The following is a 9,206-nucleotide window of genomic DNA, read 5'->3' as shown; positions in this document are numbered from 1 at the left end:
TCATTGGGTTTAAATTTTTTCAATGTGATTTTTTAAATGAGTTATAATTGACATATTATATTAATTTCAGTGTACAACAGGATTCAATATTTGCATATATTGTGAAATGATCACCACAAGTCTAGTTAAATTAGACACCACACATAGTTACAGATTTTTTTTCTTCTGATGAGAATTTTAAAGATCTACTCTCTTAGTAACTTTCAATTATGCAATCCAGTATTATTAACTATAGTCACCATGCTGTACATTACATCTCCATGACTTATTTATTTTATAACTGGAAGTTGTACCTTTTGAACCCATTTACACATTTCCTCCCACCACGCCCCCCCACCTCTGGCAGCTACCCAATCTGTTCTCTGTACTATGATCATCTTTTTTAAAAATTCCACATATAAATGAGATCATACATCTTTCTCTGTCTGACTTATTTCACTTAGCATAATGTTCTTGAGGTCCATCGATGTCATCACAAATGACAAGATTTTATTCTTTTATGCCTGAATAATATTCTTGTGTGTGCATGTGTGTGTGTGTCTGTGTGTAAATTTTCTTTATTCATTTATTTATCAATGGACACTTAAGTTGTTTCCATATCTTGGCTATTGTAAATGATGCTGCAATGAACATGGGGGCACATATATTTTTTTGAGATAATATTTTCATTTTCTTCAGATACATACCAAGAAGTAGAATTGCTGGATTATATGGCAGTTCTATATTAAATTTATTGGGGGACATTCATAATATTTTCCATAGTGGCTGCACCAATTTACACTCCCACAAATAGTGCACAAGAGTTCCTTTTTCTCCACATGCTTGCCAACACTTGTTACCACTTGCACTTTAAAAATATTTATTTATTTGTTGTTTGTTTGTTTATATTTATTTTAAAGAAAGAGAGCAGAAGGGGGAGGGGCAGAGGGAGAAGGAGAGAGAGAATCTCAAGCAGACTCCCTGCTGAGTGAAGAGCCCATCATGGGGCTTGATCTCACAACCCTGAGATGATGCCCTTAGCCAAAATCAAGAGTCAGATGCTTTACTGACTGAGCCACCTAGGTGTCCCTTGCATTTTTGATAGTAGCCTTTCTAACAGGTATAAAGTGATATCTCATTATAGTTTTAATTTATTTCCTTGATGATCAGTGATGTTGAGTGTCTTTTGATGTACCTGTTAGGCATCTCTATGTCTTCCTTGGAAAAAATTCTACTCAGAATCTCTGCACGTGTTTTAATTGCATTATATTTTTGCTATTGAATTGCATGAGTTCTTTATATATTTTGGATATTAACCCCTATCAGATAATGATTTGTAAATATTTTCTCCCATTTAGCAGGTTGACTTTTCATTTTGTTGATGGTTTCCTTTGCTGTGAAAAAGCTTTATAGTTTTATATAGTCCCACTTGTTTACTTTTGCTTTTTTTGCCTTTCCTTCTGATGTCAAGTCCTAGAATTCATCACCAAGATCTATGTCAAGGAGCTTACTAGTCAAGGAGCTTCCTACCTGTGTTTTCTTTTAGGAGTTTTATGGCTTCAGGTCTTACATTCAAATCTTTAATCTATTTTGAGTTAATTTTTGTGTATGGTGTAAGATAGTGGTCCTGTTTTTGTTTTTGTTTTGCATGTGGCTGTCCAGTTTCCCCACCATTTTTTGAAGAGACTGTCTTTTCTCATTGTGTATCCTTGGATCTTTTGTCATAAATTAATTGATCACGTGTGTGTGAGTTTATTTCTGGGCTCTTTATTTTGCTCCACTGATCTGTATGTCTGTTTTTATGGCAACACCATATGGTTTTTATTACTATACCTTTGAAATATAATTTAATATCAAGAAGTGTGATGCTTCCAGCTTTGTTCTCTCTCAAGATTACTCTAGCTATCCAGGCCTTTTGTGATTCCATACAAATTTTAGCTTCATCCTCTTTCTGTGAAAAAAAAATGCAATTGGAATTTTGAAAAGATTTGCATTGAATGTGTAGATTTCTTTGGGTAGGAGGAACATTTTAATAATATTAATTCTTCTAATACATAAGCATGGAGCATCTTTCATTTTTTAATGTCTTCAATTTCTTTCATTGGTGTCTTTTTTAAAAGTTTTCTTTGTAATTTAAATTCCAGTTAGTTGACACAGTTTAATATTAGTTTCAAGTGTCCCATATGATTCAACATTTCCATACAACGCCTGGTGTTCATGACAGTAAGTGCACTCCTTAATACCCATCACCTATTTAACCCATCCCCCCACCCACCTCCCCTCTGGTAAACATCAGTATGTTCTCTATAGTTGAGTCTGTTTCTTGGTTTGTCTCTCCCTATTTTTTCCCCTTTGTTCATTAATTTTGTTTCTTAAATTCCACATACGAGTGAAAACTACCAAGTATTTACACAAAGAATAATACTAATTCTGAAGGATGCATGCACCCTGATGTTTATGGCAACATTATCTACAATACCTAAGTTATGGAAACAGCCCAAGTGTCCATCGACTGAAGAATGAATAAAGAAGATGTGGTATATATATACAATGGAATATTACTCAGCCATAAAAACGACTGAAATCTAGCCATTTGCAATGACATAGATGGAGCTAGAGAGTATTATGCTAAGCGAAATAAGTCAGAGAAAGACAAATATCATAAGTGTCTTATAATTTTCAGTGTACAGGTTTTCCACTCTTTGATAAAATTTATTCTTAGGTATTTTATCATTTTTGATGCAATTTTAAATGGGACTATTTTCTTTTTAAAAAGATCTATTTATTTATTAGAGAGAGAGAGAGAAAGGGCAAGTGGGGGGAGAAGTAGAGGGAGAGAGAGACAAGCAGACTCCACACTGAGCACAGAGTCTGATGCAGGGCTCGATTCCGGGACCCTGAGATCATGACCTGAGCTGAAATCAAGAGTTGGATGCTTAACCATCTGAGCCACCCAGGCACCCGAGGATTATTTTCTTAATTTCTTTTTTTGATAGTTCATCATTAGTGTATAAAAATGCAACAAATTTCTGTATATTGATTTTGTGTCCTTCAACATTACTGAATTCATTTTTTAGTTCTGACAGTTTTCTGGTGGAGTCTTTAGGCTTTTTTACATATAATATGCCATTTACAAATAGCAACTATTTTATTTTTTCCTTTCCAATTTGGATATCCTTTATTTATTTTTCTTGCCTAATTGCTGTGGTTAGGATATTCTATACTATGTTGAATAAAAGTGGCATGAGTGAACACCCTTTCAACTTTTTCTGACAAATGAAGAAATTGATATTCTGAGGGGTTGCACACAGCCACATTATCAGGAATATGGCAGAACATGGGCTAGAACACAGGTCTCTTTACTTCAAGTTTAGTTTTTTATACACCACACCATACTGCCTCTGGATATAACAGATATCCCCTGCATTTCTCCACCAGTAATGCATATCAATACAGCAGTTTGAAAATATGACCTCTACTGCTTGCCATGTGAGGCTTCCATCTCACCAACGGAAACCAATTCCAATACCATGAAAATTTCAAAAGCAGTCGATGAGAAAGTTTCATAAAAGAAATTTCACATATGGACATGAAGACACTTTAGTTTTCATTACAGTAGAGGTACATGTAGCATCAACAGTTAAAAAAAAAGTTCCATTGTTTAAGTAAAGGGTAGCAATTTCAGCCTTTCTCGATTTGTCAAGAGCAGAAATAAACATATGTTGGAAGGAGGACCTAGTCAGTGTTCCTTATTTCTGTCCTTATCTTTGAGAGAGTCAAGAATAATGGTTATAAACACAGATTCTGGAATCTTTCCCAGAGGCTACTCAGCAGACTTCTGCTGATGTCTAATTGGCTCGGCTGTACCATATACTGGTTCTTAAATAAATTATTGGAAAGAAGAATGAAAGGAATACTTGTGATTGGCTTAGTCTATTCAAAATTCCCTTCAGTCTGAAGAAAGACCAGGTTTTGTGGGGTAAATAAAATTGGGTGTCTTGTAACTAGAAGAAAGAAGAGGATTCACTATAAGATAGGCAACCAATAGTACTCCTATACTTCTTTCCCAAAGGAAAAAATGTATGAACACTGTATTCATTGAAATCCTATTTTTATTGGTAGATTACTGCAACTTTGGGACTCTTCAAAGCTGAGAAACTATTCAGAAATCCTTCTTTTAGACTTCAGCTTTAGATCTATTTTGTATATATATAAACCACTATTGTAATGAGGCTTATTTTAATGAACCTGAAGTAGCCATCATTCTTCAATTCATTGAACATTACTACTTCCTTGTTTGCAAATACAGCTATAAGAAATACAGAGAACTGAGGGAATAAAGCTGTGTTTGGCTTCAGAAAAAATTGTCCAAATAAGTTTTCAGACTTGAGTTTTCAATAATTTTAGCCATACAAAATATCTACATTAGCGGCACCTGGGTGGCTCAGTCGTTAAGCGTCTGCCTTTGGTTCAGGTCATGATCCCAGGGTCCTGGGATCAAGTCCCACATCGGGCTCCCTGCTCAGCGGGAAGCCTGCTTCTCCCTCTCCCACTCCCCCTGCTTGTTTTCCTGTTCTCGCTATCTCTCTCTCTGTCAAATAAATAAATAAAATCTTTAAAAAAAAATCTACCCTGTGTTCTGTAGCAGTCCATTTTTACAACTGCTGTTTTCTTCAAGAAAGAGAAAAGGGAGCAGAAAATATATTTGTGGAAATAATAGCTGAAAACTTCACTGGCCTGGGGAAGGAAACAGATTTCCAGACCCGCAAGGCTCAGAGAATTCCAAATGAAATCAACAAAAGCAGGCCAAAACCAAAACATATTGTAATTAAATTTGCAAAAACATAGTGATGAAGTAAAAAATCTTAAAAGCAGCAAGATGAAAGAAGACCTTAACTTGCAAGGGAGGACCCATAAGCCTAGCTGCAGATTTCTCAACAGAAACATGGCAAGCTAGAGAGAGTGGCATGATATATTCAAAGTGCTGAATGTGAAAAAATCTGCAGCCGAGAATACTCTATCCAGGAAAGCTATTAGTCAGAATAGAAGGAGAGATAAAGCATTTTCCAGACCAAAAAAAACTAAAGGAGAAAATGACCACTAAACCAGCCCTGTATGAAATCTTAAAGGGATCTCTTGGAGTGGAAAGGAAAGACCAAAAGTGACAAAGACAAGAAAGGAACAGAGAAAATCTCCAGAAACAATGACAAAACAAATAATAAAATGCCACTAAGTACATATCTATCAATAATTACTCTGACTGTAAATGGGCTCTAAATACTCCAATTAAAAGACATAGAGTGTCAGAAAGGAAAACAAAACAAAACAAAACAAAAACAAAAAACAAGGACCATCAACATGCTGCCTATAAGAGATTCATTTCAGACCTAAAGACTCCTGTAGAATGAAAGTGAGGGGATGGAGAAATATTTATCATGCAAATGGATATCAAAAGAAAGCCAGAGTAGCAATACATATATCAGACAAGTTAGACTTTAAACCAAAGACTGTCACAAAACATGAGGAAGGGCACTATATCATATTAAGGGGACAATCCAACAAGATCTGACAATTGTAAATATTAATGTCCCCAACATGGACCACCCAGAGGTATAAAACAGTTAGTGACAAACATAAAGGAAGTCACTGATAAGAATACAATAATAATAGGGAACTTTAACAGCCCTCTTACATCAATGGACAGATCATCTAAACAGAAAATCAACAAGGAAGCAATGGCTTTGAATGACACACTGGACCAGATGGACTTACAAGGTATATTCAGAACATTCCATTCTAAAACAGAAAAATACACATTCTTCTCAAGTGCACATGAGACATTCTCCAAAATAGACCACATACTAGGTCACAAATCAGGCCTCAAAAAGGACAGAAAGGTTGAGATGATACCATACATCTCTTCAGACCACCACACTATGAAATGTGAAGTCAACCACAAGAAAATATTTGGAAAGACCACAAATACATAGAGGTTAAACAACATGCTACTAAACAATGAATGGCTTACCCAGGAAATCAAACAAGAAATTTAAAAATACATGGAAACAAATGTAAATGAAAACATGATATCCAAAACTTTTGGATGCAGCAAAAGTGGTCATGAGAGGGAAGTATATAGCAATACAGACCTCCCTGAACATGCAAGAAAAATCTCAAATAAACAACCTAACCTTACACCTAAAGGAGCTAGAAAAATAGCAACAAAGCTAAAAGCCAGCAAAAGGAAGGAAATAATAAGGGTTAGCACAGAAATGAATGATATACAAGCTATACAAAAATTAGAACAGATCAATGAAACCAGGAGTTCATTCCTTGAACAATTAATAAAATTGATAAACCCCTAGCCAGACTTAGCAAAAAGAAAAGAGAAAGGACCCAAATAAATAAAATCACCAATGAAAGAGGAGAAATAAAAACCAACACAAAAGAAATACAAACAATTATAAGAGAATATTGTGAAAAACTTTATGCCAACAAATTGGACAACTTAGAAAAAATGGATAAATCCCTAGAAACATATAAACTACCAAACTGAAACAGGAAGAAATAAAAAACTTGAATAGACCAATAATTAGCAAAAAATGGAATCACTAATCAAAAAACTCCAAACAGACAAAATTCCAAGTTCAGATGGCTTCACAGGTGAATTCTATAAAAAATTTAAAGAAGAGTTAATACCTATTCTTCTCTAACTATTCAAAAAAAAAAATAGAAATGGAAGGAAAACTCCAATTCTATAAGGCCAGCATTACCCTGATACCAAAACCAGAAAAAAACTCCACTAAGAAAGAAAACTACAGACCAACATCCCTGATGAACATGGATACAAAAATTCATTTGGATGCAAATCGTATCCCAGAAGAATCATTCACTACAACGAAGTGAGATTTATTCCTGGGTTGCAAGTGTGGTTCAATATTTGCAAATCAATTGATGTGATACACCACATAAATAAATTTAAAAAAGGATAAGAACCATATTGATTATTTCAATAGATGCAGGAAAAGCATTTGACAAAGTACAACATTCATTCATGATAAAGACCCTTAGCAAAGTAGGTATAGATGGAACATACCTCAACATAATAAAGGTCATATATGGAAAAAGCCAGAGCTATTATCATCCTCAATGGGGAAAAACTGAGAGATTTTCCTCTATGGTCAGGAACAAAACAGAGATGTCCACTCTCACCACTGTTATTTAACATAGTACTAGAAGACCTAGCCTCAGCAATCAGATAACAAAAAGAAATAAAAGTCATCCAAATTGGTAAGGAAAAAGTAAAACTTTCACTATTTGCAATGATAACATACTACATATACAAAACCCAAAAGACTCCACCAAAAATTGCTAGAACTGATACACAAACTCAGTAAAGTGCAGGATTGAAAATCAACATACAGAAATCTGTTGCATTTCTCTACACCAATAATGAAGCACCAGAAAGAGAAATCAAGGAATCAATCCCATTTACACTTGCACTGAAAACCATAAGATAGCTAGGAGTAAGCCTAACCAAAGAAGTAAAAGACTTGTACTATAAAAACTATAAACTACTGATGAAAGAAATTGAAGATGACACAAAGAAATGTAAAAACATCCCATGTTCATGGATTGTAAGAACAAATATTATTAAAATGTCTATACTACCCAAAGCAGTCTACACATTTAAAGCAATCCATATCAAAATACCACCTGCATATTTCACAGAGCTAGAACAAATAAATCTAAAATCTGTATGGAACCACAAAAGTCCCCAAATAGCTTTTCTTGAAAAAGAAAAGCAAAGCTGGAGGTGTCACAATTCTGAACTTCAAGTTATAGTACAAAGCTGTAGTGATCAAGACATTATGGTACTGACACAGAAATAGACACGTAGATCAGTACAATGGAATAGAAAACCCATAACTATATGGTCAATTAATCTTCAACAAAGCAGGAAAAATTATCCAATGGGAAAAAGACAGTCTCTTCAACAAATGGTGTTGGTAAAACTGGAGAACAACATGCAAAAGAATGGAATTGGACCACTTCCTTATACCATACACAAAAATTAATTCAAATGGATGAAAGACCACAAAGTGAGACAGGAAACCATTAAAATCCTAGAGAACAGAGGCAGTAACCTCTTTGACATCCGGCATAGCACCTTCTTAATAGATATGACTACTGAGGCAAGGGAAACAAAGGTAAATATAAAGTATTGGGACTTCATAAAAATAAAAAGCTCTTCACAGTGAAGGAAACTATCAAAAAAAAAAAAACCCTAAAATGAAATGGGAGAAGACATCTGTAAATGACATATCTGATAAAAGGTTAATATACAAAATCTGTAAAGAACTTATAAAACTCAATACCCCAAAATTAATAATCCAATTAAAAAATTTAAAATCCAATTAAAAATTGGGAAGAAGACATGAATAGATATTTTTTCTAAAGAAGACATACATGGGACGCCTGGGTGGCTCAGTTGGTTAAGCATCTGCCTTCAGCTCAGGTCATGATCCTAGTGTCCTGGGATGGAGCCCACATCATGCTCCCTGCCCAGCAGCGAGCCTGCTTCTCCCTCTGCCTGCCATTCGTTCCTGCCGCTTGTGCTCTCTCTCTCTCTCCTCCTCTCTCTCTGACAAATAAATAAATAAAGATCTTTTAAAAATTAAAAAAAAACAAAGAAGACATACAGATGGCCAACACACATGAAAAGCTGCTCAAAATCACTCCTCATCATGGAAATGCAAATCAGAACTACAATAAAATATCACTTCACACCAGTCAGAATGGCTAAATTTAACAACAAAAGAAACAACAGGTGTCAGCGAGGATTTGGAGAAAGGAGAACCCTCTTGTACTGTTGGTTGAATTGCAAACTGGTGTAGCCACTGTGGAAAACACTATGGGGTGGTTCCTCAAAAAGTTAAAAATAGAACTACCCTATGATTTAGCAATTGCACTACTAGGTATTTACACAAAGAATACAAAAATACTAATTCAAAGTGATACATACACCCTGATGTTTATAGCAGCATTATCTACAATAGCCAAATTATGGAAAGAGTGTAAATGTCCATCAACTGATGAATGGATAAAGAAGTATTATGTATATAAAAGGAAATATTACTCAGCCATAAAAAGAATAATTCTTGTCATTTTCAATGATGTGGATGGAGCTAGAGAGTATTATGTTAAGCAAAATCAGCCAGAAAAAG

The sequence above is a fragment of the Callorhinus ursinus genome, unplaced genomic scaffold (assembly GCF_003265705.2).
Source record: "Callorhinus ursinus isolate GAN/ISIS: 27379988/994484 unplaced genomic scaffold, GSC_fseal_2.0 scaffold40, whole genome shotgun sequence".
Classification (NCBI taxonomy): domain Eukaryota; kingdom Metazoa; phylum Chordata; class Mammalia; order Carnivora; family Otariidae; genus Callorhinus; species Callorhinus ursinus.
Note: the sequence above shows the minus strand (reverse complement) of the source record.